This window comes from Haemaphysalis longicornis, unplaced genomic scaffold (assembly GCF_048455015.1).
Source record: "Haemaphysalis longicornis isolate Haplotype H1 unplaced genomic scaffold, Haemaphysalis longicornis Haplotype H1 scaffold_1, whole genome shotgun sequence".
NCBI lineage: Eukaryota > Metazoa > Arthropoda > Arachnida > Ixodida > Ixodidae > Haemaphysalis > Haemaphysalis longicornis.
The window spans coordinates 316,187,804-316,202,777 of NW_027526203.1; the positions used below are offsets into that span (position 1 = coordinate 316,187,804).

A 14,974-nucleotide genomic window follows, 5' to 3' on the forward strand; every position below is an offset into this window, starting at 1 on the left:
TAAAACGTTTTCGCGCTAGTGCGCATGCGGTATGCACGTGTGTAGTCCGTGCTACTACCTCGGTTATCGACCCCGCCCCTGCCATTTTTTAAATTCGGAACAACAACCACATCAAAAACGTTCACATGTTGCTTCATTTTTGCATTCAGTCCGCACGTCTTTAAAAAAAATGTATTCTTGCAGTTTTAAAAGAAAAATTTAGAGGACGTTCCCTTAACACTTGTCGTGGCATCTGTAGGGCAGTGACAACGAGAAATGTGAGCCTAATTTGAACCATACAGACAATGCAATCGTAGCATTCAGCAAACGTGTTCTAAAGGAACGTACCAGGGACGCGGATAGCCGCGCGGTCAGAAAACTGGGAGTTTTAAATTAACCCACTGCAGAACCACCTGAGTCCCTCACGCCCAGTTTCCGTCCCTGAATAAAAGGAATAAGAAAAAAAAATGTTATTAGTAACCAGACCGTAAAGGCATCTCTGTGGCCACACAGACTAGGTGAAAGCAACTTTTTAGCGTTCGTGGCATTATGGAAGGCTCTCCTTTTCTGTCCCGATACAGCTTTCCACAGCGAGTAATTTCCACACACACACACACACACACACACACACACACACACACACACACACACACACACACACACACACACACACACACACACACACACACACACACACACACACACACACACACACACACACACACACACACACACACACACACACACACACACACACACACACACACACACACACACACACACACACACACACACACACACACACACACACACACACACACACACACACACACACACACACACACACACACACACACACACACACACACACACACACACACACACACACACACACACACACACACACACACACACACACACACACACACACACACACACACACACACACACACACACACACACACACACACACACACACACACACACACACACACACACACACACACACACACACACACACACACACACACACACACACACACACACACACACACACACACACACACACACACACACACACACACACACACACACACACACACACACACACACACACACACACACACACACACACACACACACACACACACACACACACACACACACACACACACACACACACACACACACACACACACACACACACACACACACACACACACACACACACACACACACACACACACACACACACACACACACACACACACACACACACACACACACACACACACACACACACACACACACACACACACACACACACACACACACACACACACACACACACACACACACACACACACACACACACACACACACACACACACACACACACACACACACACACACACACACACACACACACACACACACACACACACACACACACACACACACACACACACACACACACACACACACACACACACACACACACACACACACACACACACACACACACACACACACACACACACACACACACACACACACACACACACACACACACACACACACACACACACACACACACACACACACACACACACACACACACACACACACACACACACACACACACACACACACACACACACACACACACACACACACACACACACACACACACACACACACACACACACACACACACACACACACACACACACACACACACACACACACACACACACACACACACACACACACACACACACACACACACACACACACACACACACACACACACACACACACACACACACACACACACACACACACACACACACACACACACACACACACACACACACACACACACACACACACACACACACACACACACACACACACACACACACACACACACACACACACACACACACACACACACACACACACACACACACACACACACACACACACACACACACACACACACACACACACACACACACACACACACACACACACACACACACACACACACACACACACACACACACACACACACACACACACACACACACACACACACACACACACACACACACACACACACACACACACACACACACACACACACACACACACACACACACACACACACACACACACACACACACACACACACACACACACACACACACACACACACACACACACACACACACACACACACACACACACACACACACACACACACACACACACACACACACACACACACACACACACACACACACACACACACACACACACACACACACACACACACACACACACACACACACACACACACACACACACACACACACACACACACACACACACACACACACACACACACACACACACACACACACACACACACACACACACACACACACACACACACACACACACACACACACACACACACACACACACACACACACACACACACACACACACACACACACACACACACACACACACACACACACACACACACACACACACACACACACACACACACACACACACACACACACACACACACACACACACACACACACACACACACACACACACACACACACACACACACACACACACACACACACACACACACACACACACACACACACACACACACACACACACACACACACACACACACACACACACACACACACACACACACACACACACACACACACACACACACACACACACACACACACACACACACACACACACACACACACACACACACACAGGGCCAGACTCGTAGAGCGCTGGTTCATTTTTCACTTGGCGTCCTCGGGCGGCTCGCCCGACTCGGTTCTCCGTCCACGTTGGCCGGCCGCGCGTGACGTCTCGCGTAGTGATTACTCAAACCATGCCATTTACATGGCACAGCCCCATCTGGGCTCCGCCGGCGCGTGGAGAACGAGAGGAAGCCGGCGGCTAGTTTGCTTACGCGCTCGGCAATGCGCCCCCAAACGGTGCTCCAACACGTGCCCATGCACACCACGCTCGACCGGCCTGCACGAACGAGGGAGCGGAACGAGCGCATTGTGCCCCGCTTACGAGCCCAATTTCGACAAGAGCCCGCGGACGCGCAACATGAAACTCCGCAACAGAGTTCAAGAGCCGTTCTACTGTATACGGAATCAATGCGCTGGTTTTCGTGCGCTTACACTCAAGGCAACGCCTGACAGAAAGTCGTACGTTGCAGTTTTAGCGAACAAAACAAAACAAAAACAAAAAAAGAGAGGAGATGAGTGAAGTTGAATATTATTTGAAATGGTCATTAACTATCGACCTGAATAAGGTGGGAAGGGTGATTGAAGAGAGAAAGGCGTGCAGGTGGTTCCACTAATGGCTGAGCTTCGAGGTGAAAGATTTAGAGCGCAACGGTATCATTTACAGCCCTCATCTTCCTTTCGTCATTGAATCCAGTACCAGTTTAGTACGGCGGCCTGCCACGCCAACATTGAACTGGCGGCCACGGCGCGGTAAAATATGCGACGGAAGCACACGGAGGGAGGTATATGGTGCTAGAATAGAATGGTGCACCTGACGAAAAACACCCAGACGAGAGCTATGGCACAAAATGATAGGCAGTTTATAACCGTTAGGCTTGGAGTACTGTACGAAGTCATTCGGGGAGACCAAGTCGGCTGAAGGATTTTGGACTGTTTAGTTAAACGGGAGTAAATCTATATCGAATTTGCGTTCTGATAAAGTTTTATTAATTGATTGTAGGGTTTAACGCGCCGACGCAACGCAGGCGATGAGGCGCGCCGTAGTGGAGGGCTCCGGATTAATTTTGACCACCTGGGGATCTTTAACGTGCGCCGAAATTTCGTACACACGGGCGCTTTTGCTTTTCGCGATAAAGTTTTATTAAACACGAGGCATAAAAGTGAAAAATACCGTGCATTTGAACTATCCCGCAAGCGGTGGGCAGCAAAAAACCGGTTAAACGTTTTGTTAGAGTACATTTCATTCCCGTTATTTCACAACACCTACGACTCCTTAGCGAATGTTGAATTATGCAGAAATGGCTTGACACGCCCCTTCAGACAACCTTCTGAGCTCGGACGAGATAAAGGCGCGCGCCCCTTCCTACTTGTGAGTTGTCGACGGCATCGAGCAGCCCAATTTCAGCTGTCATGGCTGACAAATAAAAACTGCTTCCCCTCCTCCGGGAGCCTCTAGCAGCGTTTTGCCCAGAAGAAGCACCGCGCGAGAGTTGGGAAGCATGTAAGCGGAGTTTCTTTTTACCCTATTCGCCACGGCTAACTCCCATCTTCAGGTCGTAAATAAAATAACTTGAAGCTCACGAAATCTCTGGATCGCGTTCCGTTCTCCGTGCCTGCTGCTGTGAGTTCGGGACGAAGTTCTCATAAATTGGACGCCGTCGCGGCATTGAAGTTGTCTGGAGCTGCTGAATTAACCCCAACTTTCTTGGCCATTCGCCAGTAGATATATGTTCCAGCTGCCTGCCGCTGCTTGTCGTTGCCCCACATCAATATCCCATTGAGTTCGCTGTTTATGATGGGCTTCGGGAGTCTGGATGGCGGGGCGTCCTATTGCGCCTCGATATACTGACACTATACGTTTCTACATACTGACACTGTATTGCCCTCATGTAATGCATGTACACGAAACTCGAGAGCTGATAGCCGCTGCAGTTTTCCGTCCTCCTGAATGCGAATAATCCTGGCTAAACGTATCATACAGAGCTGCGGCTGTGCAAAGTTTAGACTGCCGTTAACGCTGTGTTTAATATGGGAATTCTTTAAGCCTGGCCACCAGAAAAGTGCCCTTTTCTATATTTGGTAGGGCGCTGCTGTGCTTATAGGAGGGTAACGAATCAGAAGCGGAGTAGCTACAAAGTTTGTTGTTCGGAACTAGACGGGAAAACCTTTCTGGCCGGTGTTTTCTCCTATTAGGCTTCTTCTGTCATGTATCACGCCCAAATGAAACTTTGTCGAGGTAAGATCGAACATTATAAGGTGGTCAGTAAGGTTATTTGTTTCTCGGTATATAGAAGAATTGGAGGAACTATTTTTATGAAAAACTAAATGTTTGGAGCTAAATTGTTAATCTACGTAAAAATACGCTAGGCACCCCATAACGCTGGACGCTAGTGTAAACCGATATAAACAGCATTATGGTGGTTACGAACAGCGTTCAGAGTATTGACGAGGTGTAAACACGAGTGCCTAATTTCTACATTTGTCATTAATTTCTTTCCCTTATAGTCACTTCAAAAAATTTAAGGGTCCGGACCGCTTCACCGCAATGCTACTGAATGATTAATCACTGCGATGAAGAGGGCACTGTAGGCTCAATGACGAGGCGCAACTTACGGTTAGACTTGAAAGATGCGCTCAGTGCTGTGAACTAACCAAATGCAGAATGATGTTTTATAAAACATTGCTTGATATCACAGTGCAGACCACATTATTAGTACCATCGTATTGTCTGGCGGTCAGTTTGCCTGGTGTGCCGTAAGTACCTGGGGACGGAAGGTGCTTCGACGTCAAGCGTACCGCCAGTTTCTGTGCCAAACAAGGGCGGTCGACCACGCGCGCACGCCAACAAGGCCGAAGCGAAGAAGGTGTACAATGCCACCAGGGGAAGCAATGCTTACTCATTCAAGCCTCGTAAGCAGACTTCAGTCTCCCAGGAATTTTTTCCTAAATTGTTCTCTAAACTTGCATGGGTAATTTATTAGTATTGATGGAAGGGTTCTTGAAAAAGATCTGCTTTGCGAAGGTGACCGCACCTCACTACTGAACAGTCGGGTGAAGATTAGAAGTTTATTCTTAGCTTTTTGAGATCTGGGCTTTAAAGCATACGGCTCGCACTCACGAAGAACTTTTAATGCGCTCAAGGCTATGTCACTTGCAACGGTAACACTCCGTAATATGTAAACTATATGCGTTGGGACACTGAGCGTCGGTTTTTTCATATTTTATTTTTTTTTGGGTGTCGCCGAAAAAAAAAAGGTGAGAATGCTGCAGGAATAAAATTCCGTATGAAGGTATGGTCCTAGATTGAGTCGATCCTGCAGAGTGAAGGTTTCGGAAAACATGCCTCCCAGTAAAAAAAGAAAAAAGAAAGAAACAGAACGAAATAAAATGCACAGCTACAGCAACGTGTCACGCAGAATAAAGCACAACAAGATCGCTCAGCCACCCTCGGCAACTTTTGCGAACCTTTTCGATAGATTTTGGAGACCACTTTCAGACCTAAACAGCCGTTACAAGCTTCCAGCGCGTTGGCTAGCAAGCCGACCGGCAAGCGGCCACTCTACCATGCGAGCCCGCTGCTACAAGCCAGCGCAATGACAAGGTGATATCATTCTTTTGATTCGCCCCTGTATTTCGTCTGTGTGCCACTTTAAACGATTGTTCATAACTGAGACTTCTACGACAAACACGTTATTGTTGCTGTATGTATTGTCCTCTGCACTGGTGTCGCATTGGTACAATTATCCGTGGTGGTTCTCTGTTCTCGCCGCCTTGTACAGGTTTCTTGCTATGTTACTATCTGCTTCTCCAAGGCATCGACCTGGTCCGTACCGTCACCAAGTTTTTTCTGTTTGTATACCTGAAGCACGCGGGCGGGCGCACGCGTGTGTATGTGTGTGTGCATAAGCGTGTGTGCTTGTTTGCGTGTTTGTATTCCGGGAGTGTGGGTGCTTGTGTGTTCGTGCGTGTGTTTGTGTATGCGTTTGTGTGTGTGCCTGTGCTAGTCTGTGTTTCTGTTTGCGTGTGTTTTGTGTGTGCGTGTGTACGTTTTGTGTATGTGTGTGTTTGTGCGCGTGTGTTAATAATAAGCCAGCCGGGGCTTGCCCACCCCAGCAAGCGCGCGAAACACAGCGCTTTTTGTAATACCACACCCCCGCTGAGCGGAACGTTCTTGGCTGTCATATCATTGAACCACGTAAGCAGAGCTTCCTCCAACATCTCGTACGGGGTGGTCGTGAGTTTATTTTTTTTTTTTACGCAATTCTAGATGAAGTGGCATGGATGATGGCGTCCTTTCCCTACAATATTGTGTAAAGCGTGCTGGCCGGGATGCCGTGGTTTGTGGCCACTGGGCTGCTGAGGTTATCTCGTAGAGCTCCGTAAGAACGAAACTAGACGCCTTGTTGTTTTTCCTGACGTGGCGTAATAATCTCCGTGGCGCTCTGCCGAAACACATTCGCAATGCGTCCTTTTTCTAGTGTGTTTGTCTCTCGAAACCCTTCGTTAAATTGGGAATGACGCTGAATCTGTTTCGTTAGTTCGAGTTCATAAATGCATTGAGCCGTATAAGCACCTGCAGGGAAGTCCTAATTTGTTGGTTAGATCAGGAAATTCCTAAGATTTGGTTTGGTTAGATGGAGGTTCGACTGTATTGTGACAGGTACCTTCCATGTCTACCTCCGACCGTAGACACAGCAATTACGCTATTTTACCATCTCTCTATTTTATAACCTCCGTACTATGTCGATGTCCACTCACCGTGACCTTATTCGCACCTTAATCTATACTTCTTAAACCTTAATCTATTTTAATCCTCCTTATCCTTACCTCAATCCATCATAATCCACCCCAATCTTTCTTAATCTGTGTGAATACAGCCTAATCTATTTTAGTCTACCTTAAAGCTCACCTTTGGCTATCTAATCAATCAATAATGACATTGGTAATCATTAATCATTTCTAATACGCGGCCGAGCATTCTTTGGTTCTCTTTGGGCCTTCATTGGGTCAGGTAAGATTTTGGTATGGTCCTGACTACGTTTCCTGGGCACAAAGTGTTTCGAGGATTCCTTCCAATGAGACATACCAGGCTTTCACCTTAATAACGATGTTGGTAAAATATTCTGAAGGGCCAGGTTTGCTGCTGACTAGTATCAATGAGTCATGCCATTACTTGACGTGTAGGAAAATTAATGCCGGTGCTGGTATGGCCCAAGTTCATAATTCTCTTTTCTCACTAAATTTGTTTGGCACCCGTACCCGACCTGGCGGTGTGCGCGTGGCCTTTGTGGACGCCAGTTGCCTACTGATCTTAGGAAGGTGGCCCTGCCGGTGCCTACGAATGAGCGTAAATTTTTTTCTCTTGAACGTACCCGCTGCAAATGTTCTCTTACGTATAGACGCGCGAGCGTTTAAGAAAGGCACTACTAAACGCCTTCCTTCCATAAAGGACACTCACGTCTTAATGACTTTTGGTGTTAACTGAAAAATCCCACCTTCCGAAGCACTTTCACTCTATGTACAAACAAACATTGGTTTGTTTGTACAGAAATAAATAATTACGGCTCCAAGTTTTTTGTCTCGTTTCGCACCCAATTTTCCGCGAAGCAAAAAGGCACGTCACATAGCGTGCAGCGGTACCATTTGCCAAGTCGAGCAAGCTAGGGTGGTGCTTTCACCTAAGAGATCCTCCAGAAAATGCCCGAATCGTGTCCCAATGGGGTGGCAAATAAACCTAACGTTCGGAACGGTCGCGTTCCCGATTGCGCCAGCCATCTGTCTTGTGCCGCTGGTTGTAGTTTGCAGAGTCGACGGCAGCAAAAGGGACGGTAGCTCTGGCGTTCACCCACGTTCATCTTTCAAGTGAACTTGTATACCAAAACGAGAAATTTGGCTGAAGTCGACACTGGAACAATGCTTGCCACCGGAAAGTCGAAATGTTTAGCTTAATTTTTTCCCTTCAAAAACATGTGCTCACTTGAAGTTCCTACATATGTTTATTTTAAGATTAACGGTGCGTCCTTTCTGATTTTTACAAACAGTGCTTGGACAAGCTTCACCGATCCCAAAAATGTATGGGGCGGGGATGCCTATTTTCAGGCTTTTTGACACTTTCTGCGTAAAAAAAAAAACTTTGGTGTTCCCTTAAAAGTGCTGCCTGGTGCCAGAAAACCACTTGCCAGAAAGCTGCGCGGACAGGGCAACCCGTTTTTCATCGTCCACCATCTCGCCATTTCGGCAGCATCGATTCCAGCCACCTGCGTGGTTCTCCCGGCGAGTACCGCACAGGCCTGAGCCAATGCCACTCTTATCGTCTTTCTCGGCTTCCCGCGGTGCGACTCGTATAGACGGACTGTGCTCTTTCTCTATTCTCGCTGCCTTCGAAGGCGAGCGGAATGCATCGTCGTCCAATCAATAGCCCCCGGTTCTCCGCAAAAGCCTACCTCCTCCATTGCTCCCCGGCTGGAGGGTGTACTGACCAAGCGGCTTAGCACCTGTGAATAATTGTCGCAAAACAGGAAACAAAGCTTCGCTGAATCTGAATCTCTCCGAGTTTAAAGAAAGTAAGCAGGCGCCAATTTAAAGGTGAGCGGTATTAAAGAGCCCTGCAGCGGTGCTGATAAACGCTTTCCCTCTCTCCTCCACGCATGGATGCACTGTGAAAGCTGTAGCTATCATCAGAACAGAACAACGCTCTCCCATTTATTCCCAGCCTGCCTGTTTGTGTCTCTGCTTTAACTGCTTTTGTTGACATTTTTTCCTCCCTGGATATGGTGACCGTAACCTTCGCGGAATATTTAATCATGTTGAGGCGCAACAAAGAACGTATCCACCACCGCACAGAAGCCGCACTAAAGAAGAGAAGTACACTCTTAGGAGACTGTATACAGAAATACACACTATACCCACACAGGCTAAACTAGACTCCTGGTATACCGCGCGGTATTCCCCTCGAGCTCGCAATGTCGGGAGAGGGTGAACGCATTCCGCATAGTATGTATGGACATGCCAGTACACAACCACTATACACCCAATCCCAAACGCGTCAAGGGGGCAGCGAAAGTCCACCCTGGGCAGCGATAGCCGACCTGCAAACGATAGCTCGTAGATAGAGCCACAGCGGCGTTGCAGCCAGTGGAGTCCGAGACATGGAGTTAGGATAGCCACCTGCTTTCGAATGTGCACGCCATTTCGACGAAACTCATCGGTACCGCGCAAAAAAAAAAAAAAAACATTACTAATGCTATCTTCGCCGGGAATTGGCCCAGACACTAAGTGCACATCTTCAAGAAAAATATTCGTCCGATAAAGGCCAGCACTCTCGTTATGGAAAGTCATCTTCCAGGGAAAGTTCACGCGAACAGCCAGAGGTGTCCTTATTCGTAAGCACAACACTCCTGTGTGTGTCGTCGTAGGGGATTGGCAAACAAACTGATTAAATCTTACCTTTTTAAATCCCAGCTAAATACCCTTAACCGCGCCTCCTAAACGACGTCGACATTCTGAAAACTTTTCCGCGCGTCTTATTTGATAGTTCATCTGGATGACCAATCGGTGCATCCAGGGGGTATACTCTACTGGACCAATAACGTGGCAAAGACATGCACCTGAACTCAAAATCTGTATATATGCTGCAACAGGTACTTAAACATGGGGTATTCGCCCTCATGAGTTATTTTTCACGCAGCGAGCGTAAGCGAGAGCTAGTGTCCCGTCCGCAAAACTCTTCACTTCCCATCAAGCTTCCCCCCTAATGACAGCAACCATGGCAGTCTGTCTTCAGTAGCGGAGGCAGCTTTGGGGGCTAAGCCGTTCATGGAAAAGGGTCGCTGGTTGTGCAACACAAAGTGCCGATGGCAGCAGCCCAGATCGCGCCCAATGTTTTCACCTGGTCTTCTCGTCTATGCCATGAAAGCGGGAATCCCGCCGGTTCACGTGTTTCAATTTACGCAGTTAGAGTGAGAATGGTTTACCGCCTGATTGTGTCTTTGGCCCTCCAGGTGAAGAGCATAAAAGCTCTGCAGACCCGCAAGCGCCATTCCAGAATGACGACGCGGGCCATCCGTGATTACACACGCCGCCCTCAGGGGTTTGCCCGACTCTGAACCATGCAGCTGTATCTTCTGACTTTCTTGTGACTGCGGAGCCCGAAAGAAAAAAAAAATTAGTGCCCTTTCATTCTGTGAAGATGGATAGCCTGTGAAGGTGGACCCGGTCGACGGAGGGCATGAAACAAAACACGTTTGTTTGTAATTTGCGATTGAGCATACTTCCTAGCCATTTAGCTGAATGAAACTAGAAAGAACTCGAGCTTTATTCTAGTGAACAAATATGGGGCTGCCTGTTTTCCTCCCGCGTCGTACGCATCTGACCGTCTGTGTAAGGCTATGTTCAGACTACCGACGCAAAAGCGATACCGTGATCTATGGACGTAAAGAAAACGGCGTGTCACGCAGTTCGGTTGGCTGAGACGTGAAATGACGTCATTCTTTAAAGTTATTACGTTAGTTGCGGCAGCAGTCTGAACCTGGCCTAACGCACAACCACGGTGTAAGAATGCACAACCCAATCCGCTCGACCAGTGAAGACACCAGAAAGGTCGCCTTCAGTTATTTGACGTCCACGTGTAAGGCTCCCGCCAGCACAACGGACATGACATCAGTGAGGGCATGAAACCTATAGCGTCGCGTGCACGCCTCCCTCCCTCCTTCCCTCCACTCCCCACACGTGCACGTATAAACTGGCAACCACTTAAACTGGCTTAAACCTGAAATACACACACACAAAAAATAAAACATTCAAGGAAGCTTGCACTCATGCGCCAGACTTGAATGGCGAAGTTGTTGTAGGTGAGCATTGCCGGACACACATCTAAGTTTCAGTATCAGTGTTTATTTGCATAGTCGCGCTGCTAGTAATCGTCGTCATATCCATCGAAAAAATCATCGTTTTCTTCGCGGCGAGTGGTGAATGCTAAGTCATCCTCAGCATTCTAGACTTCCACGACCTCTTCGTCATCGACTCGAGACAGCGGTGGTGGTATATCGTTTCGGGAAGGACTGGCACACTTGTAGCCATGTCTCCAATTACCCATAATGGCTTCTAGAGGATGCGGCGGCTCGGTGACCTCTCCCAAGCAGGGTGTCTTTTCATCGTTACCATTAGCGCTGGAGTTTTACGTGCGGGGTAGCGTTTGACGACAGCGCTGGATTTTTTCTTGTTTGCTAAAGCCAAGGAATTCATCGTACTAGCGAACATTAAGACAGGGACAAAGCTAAAGATAAGACGAAACACCCGCTAGAAGTTCAACTCAGTTTATGCCAGAGAAACAGGGAAATACCAAAATGTACATGACATGAGCGATAGTGTTTTGTTTATTTCGCTGCGCTTTTATGCTAGCCCTTTCAAATATCCTGTACATTTGGGTGTTTGCCCGTTTCTGTGGCATACACTGAGTTGAAGTTCTAGCGGGTGTTTCGTTTCCTCTTTAGCTTTGTCTCTGTCTTAATGTTCGCTAATACGATGAACTCCTTTCTTAGTAACCAACTCGCCCAACGTAGCGCTTTAGTTGCTAAAGCCACTGCACTGCGCGAGCCGGGGACTCGGCGGTCGCCGTGAGGCACGCGCTCACGAGCGTTCGCCATTTTCTCGTGTCTGGGGATTTTTGCCAGTATTTTTTTTTTCTGAAGTGACTGCGCATGCCGAAGACGCTCGGCGGTTGGCGCGGGGCATGCGCTCACGAGCACTCGGCATTATCTTGGTATTTTTTCCTGCAACGGTTAACTTACAACCAGTAACAGCAGCTCCGCTGTTAAAAGAGAGTTGGTGGTGGCGAAAAGGAACGCCGGAACGGCGCCGAGTAAAGCGGCTTCACCGGAATAAAATCTGGGGGGCCTGGATATATACCGCTCCGCAGTAAAACGTATGGAACAAATAAGCAAATTATTTCCACGTCGCTCCTTTACTACTTTGAACTCTTGGGTTGAGCGGCCTTCTCATCGCTCGCTACCGAGACTGTCTTCCCGCGCATGCACTGAAATCCTTCTCCAGCCGCCCCAATCGTACTCGTCTTGCTTCTGGACGAGGAGGCAGCTCCATTTCTTCGCAGAAGGATATTCTCTGCATGCCCTTTCGGGTACACGGTCATCAAAATAAATTGCCGAAAACAGACGTGGTACGTGGGCGGGGTCCTCAGCCCTGACGGTCCATTTTCCGGTGCCCGGAGGCACCGGCCCCCTCAGCCATAGTTGTAGTCCAAGCTGGGGAGTCGCTGCAACGTCTTTCGCTTTAAGGGGGACTCACCTGTTCACATTCGTGTGCGACTGACTAATTCATGACCCACGGGCTTAAAAAAAACATCGTGTACCAACACGAAAGGTTTCACAAATCTATAGAAACCTTCCCAACCGCCTTTTGCTTTGTTTAGAAATCTATCACTTCTTTACTGGGATAAAAAGTGAACAAGAGACGCATTTTGGTTTATCCAGTTTTCACTAGATGGCGCTAGCTGTATGGCAAGCAAAAGTTTCCGTACAGAAGTGACATATCCCCAAAATAAGCGAACTAGGCCGTCGTGAACATTGTGTATGTATATGTAAAGTTTTTCGTATTGGTGCACGATTATTTTGTAAGTCCGTTGATTACGAAGTAAAAAGTTCCATACAAATGTTAACAGTTGAGTCCCCCTTAGAAATTTAGGAAACGCGTATGGTTCAATGGGTGCGTTTCCTATGCAGTAACGTCTTAAACACACGCACTTCAAATTCCCGACTAGCCTGTTATTTTCCAGAAAAAGCTGAAACAACTGCGTTTCAGAGGACAAGTTACAGTCAGCGACGTTCCTAGATTAAACAGTCTTCTAAAACATAGTCAACGCTGTAGCTTTCTGTGCTCTGTTTCTAATTCTTCGGGGAATGAGGACGGATGTTAATGCTCTTGAGCTGGGACTTTTTTGTCTCGAAGACCACTATGTCGGGCTCCCCAGAGAATGGCCACGAAGACACTTAAAGCCCGGTGATAGCTCTAACTCACCAGCCACAACCGTGTGATGCGATTTCAAACTCACTTCATGGATATATATGTCTGTGGGTTGCGTATTCATAGCCCCTGAGAGGGGCGCTCAGTAAATATTGTGCGCTCTCCACTCTTGATTGCGGTGGCACGGCTGAGCATTAACGTTTGTGATACATGGTGGGAAACTTCTCAGATTTGAAGCTGGGATGAGTTATGTCGCAAATCTCTGAACAACCACATATTCGCGCGTTTTTTAAATTAATTTGTGGCGACGCGCAAGTGGCACCACAAATTATTCGGTCAGCTCTCTGCAATTTTATGGGCCAGCAGAGTGCTCTGTTATATTTTTAGTACGTTTGTTTGTTGGCCATGGTGCCCGAGAGTGTAAGAGCTTTGAGTTCACAGCTAGTATACCAGGTTGGCGTCTGCAATTAGTTTAGCAGCGTGCTCGCTTGGCCTGCTATATAAACAAAGGCGAGGTCGATAATGATATTTTTGCGTGCATGCGCCGGCGGGCTTCCCTGAAAAGAGGCACTTATAGCTGCAGCTGGAACAGCTTTTACTGGCGACAGACAATTATCGAACTTCTGTCTAAGCGATCGGAGCACTACTGCCTGCGGCATGAAACATCACGTGATGCCAAGATGAGCGAGCAGTCCATCCGGCTATGCGAAGCAGCACGTGAGAACAAGAAAATTATGCTGACCACCACGTGCAGGACGACACAACCGCCGAATAAAATCAGTACGCACGGTGACTCAAGTGAGGCGTGTTCTCTCACTGGAAGGTTGGTTTGCGTGTAAAAGTGTATAATATTGCATTCATCCGATCATCGAGTAACACTGCATTTTACGCAATCGGATACGCATTGCTACATGAAAATTAAATGGCCACGTCAACGTGGCAAACATGTGCTTGCAAGCTCAAAGAACTTTGACAAGATACCTAACAAACTACTACATATTAAGTAAAGCTAACAAAAAATTTATTCCAAATGTAAGTTGGATGTAATGCTTTCATGCTAATTGTGCACAGTTGATAACTAGCTTTTGCTTCAAGGATGTTAACTCCGGTGTTCCAGAGGTATCAGTCAGTGTTAGGCTCCTTTTTAGTCTAAATCTATGTCAGCGACCACCCTTTCTGGCTGAAATCTTATATCCATTCGT

The 14,974-nt window shown here is 47.7% G+C and overlaps 1 long non-coding RNA gene across 1 annotated transcript in view; it reads right to left on the minus strand.

Annotated features, from left to right (window-relative positions):
* LOC144170292 (uncharacterized) overlaps window positions 1-14,974 on the minus strand; it is a 303,473-nt gene that overhangs the window by 195,176 nt on the left and 93,323 nt on the right. The gene's annotated exons all lie outside the window — the stretch shown is intronic.